The sequence below is a fragment of the Cyprinodon variegatus genome, unplaced genomic scaffold (genome assembly GCF_000732505.1).
Source record: "Cyprinodon variegatus isolate N-32 unplaced genomic scaffold, C_variegatus-1.0 Scaffold1539, whole genome shotgun sequence".
Lineage (NCBI taxonomy): Eukaryota > Metazoa > Chordata > Actinopteri > Cyprinodontiformes > Cyprinodontidae > Cyprinodon > Cyprinodon variegatus.
Genome location: NW_015151992.1, coordinates 24,411 through 27,099, shown reverse-complemented (window position 1 = coordinate 27,099; position 2,689 = coordinate 24,411). Strand labels below are relative to the sequence as shown.

The window sequence follows — 2,689 nt, the reverse complement described above, 5'->3', positions numbered from 1 at the left end:
TATACACAAGTTGTTGAAGTCTAAGTCATTGGTCCTTGACTGATCCATGTCAGGTCCTTGAATGGTCCTTCACTGCTCATTGACTGGTCCACTTTACTGGTTCAGTCAAGGACCAATGACGGAGCAGACACGGAACAATCAAGGTCCACTTGACTGGTCCGCTCTGATTATTCAGGTTGTCAATATTTTTGGAATAACCTTTGAGTTTTTAGGCCTTTCTTTGTGGTGCAGTGTGCAGGTTGTAAATTTCTCTGCAGCTTCATTTCATTGCTTCTGAAGGCCAATCAGTGAGCAGCAGTTTGTTTGCATCTCAGGAAGGTCCATTCAGCAAGTTTTAAATCCATGCACCAGACTGTAAAACCAGTTATAGAAGCACTTTCCAGACAGAGTGAGGTGGAGCGGAAGGAAAAGGAGCCTTACTATCATTTTCTGTTTTTGTTTTTGTTTCAGGTGGAGCAAGAGAGATCAGCATGATGTTAACAAAATTTGCTGAACTGTTAAGGTATTCCAATTTCTCCTTTCCGTTTTACCATCAAACCTCCCCTTTCAGATCAAATTGGTCGTGTAGATGTGAGATGATGCTGAACGGAGCTGGCTACAGCCGAACCTAAGCTGGTTGGTCTGTAGGTGAAAGCAAACCTAGTGAACTAAGCAGAGATGGAAAATCAAGGTCCAGAAAAAAAAATCATACCTACTTTTCCTTCTTCCTGCTCGTTAAACCAGTTGATGGGTTCTGGCTGCATCCCTCTTCACCAAGTCGACACATACCACATTTACACTAGCCTTTTAAAACCAAGAACAGTCCGAGCACGGTAACCGAGATAACTGTTGAGTGTTAATGGAACCTAACTGAACTGGACCGTGCCAGACACAATCGAACAGCGCTACATTTAGTCCTAGTTTAACAGTAGGACTCAGCACGGTTCATCTGTGGCTCGAATCTCTGCGAGCACATAAGCAGACTATGTTTTCTTCTATTTACAGTCAGCTGACTCATTTCCAGGGTTTAGTGACGTGTCTTTGCAATTCACAGACACAAACTTCTTCTCAGCCTTTTAACAAAAAATGGCTTCAAAAGAGCCCTGCAGTTGACTGGCGATCTGTCCAGGTTGTAGCCACCTCTCGCCCGTAGCCAGCTGGAGATAGGCACCAGTACCCCAACTGGGATTACGCGTGACAGAAAATGGATGGATGGAAGAGAGTGGTGCGACCCGGGATGATACAGAGTGTTGGGATCCAATGTCAATGATGTAACCAGAACTACTCCCCTCTTGAAGGTGCACCCCTCCAGTTGAGTGTTTAAAGCGGAATATTTTCTATTCAACTTCAACCGTTGGCCCCTCGACTCCGTAAGGCTAGTCTAAGTGCTTCTCAGCTGCAGTATGGACCAAATCCCTGGAAGGTCTGTGCTTGCTAGACCGAGTCAGACTACCTTGCCTACGATTCAGAATGAGCCGATCATAGTGCCATCTTTTCCTGCGAGTCAAACCTAGCAGCTGGGAGAGCTAATCCATCTCTGGTTACCTAATCTAACCAACGAAGGAGCAACAGTGGGGCCCAATTGCTGTTTGCCGATGAGCCGTTAGAAGCCGTTGACCAGTGCCATACAGGTCCTGCCTGGACCAACTAACACTAAGTTGCTAACTGGTTAGCAAGATGCTTCCGAGACACCGCCCACAACTAAACTTGCTTGCGAACCTTCCGCCACAACAATCCCGCCCCTTTAATAATCGACCAATCACATTCACTTTTTTCACTCATGTAAAGTCGGCAATGTTCCAGCTGGGCTGAAAACCAGTTTAACCAGTTAAACTGGTTTCCAGCTAAACTCGGCGGGAACGGCAGCAGGAAATCTGGCCGCAGCACAGAGCGTTTGTTTTTGGTCCGACTTGCCATGACCGAAATACTAGCCCTAGTTTAAATTTTAAAATGAATAGAATTATTGAAAACTGCTTTTTTAATGTAAACCATTAAACTTGATTTTAAAAGTTCAAAGCATCTGCCCTTAAAAGGATGTAACTGCTGTGTATGACACTGGGCAGGTGTTTAAACCGTGAGGGGTTTGGATAAAACCAGTACTCGAACTGTGTGGGGATAAGGGGGGTGGCATTCCCCATACTATTCCCTGTGACATTTTATTACTGAATGTGTAAAATTTCTTCTATATATTTACAGTAATAGAAGAGCATTTTGTGGGCTGTGGGCGTACGAGTAGCCTGAGCAAAATAAATCAATCAAAGAAGTGTCCTACCATGACTATGAAGCTGATCCCAGTGGGAAATGAGTCCCTATCTACTGTAAGGTGCCTTGGTCCAGGTCAATGACAGGCATATCTGATTTATTATTTTTCTTTACAATTACACTACTGGATATAACCCCCCCAAACTTCTGTGAAGATGAGAGATTTCCATTTGAAATGAATTTCCTCATTGATGCTCCGGGCAGAGCAGTGTCTAGAGACAAAGTGTACTGATTCCCTGTCAGGGAAAGTCTTTACCTGTCAGCGATGGCTGACGAATGTCACAGAGAGGCTAACATTTCTTTTTAACTTTAGCTCTGCTAAATTATTAACACAAACACATGAAAGGTTGTTTAATGTCTTAGCTTTAGTCGTTTGGAGCTAATGGGTCGCTGCTTTATTCTCCAGTAAACCTGCAAAAGTCGCTCATATTCAAAATACAAACCTCTG

At 44.0% G+C, this 2,689-nt stretch overlaps 1 long non-coding RNA gene across 1 annotated transcript in view; it reads left to right on the top strand.

Annotated features, from left to right (window-relative positions):
- Nucleotides 1-502, top strand: part of LOC107103838 — a 16,846-nt gene extending 16,344 nt beyond the window's left edge. Inside the window, exon 4 of the long non-coding RNA XR_001482207.1 lies at nucleotides 451-502. This is a non-coding gene — a long non-coding RNA (uncharacterized LOC107103838). The remainder of the gene's footprint in view (nucleotides 1-450) is intronic.
- The last annotated feature ends 2,187 nt before the right edge of the window (nucleotides 503-2,689 follow it).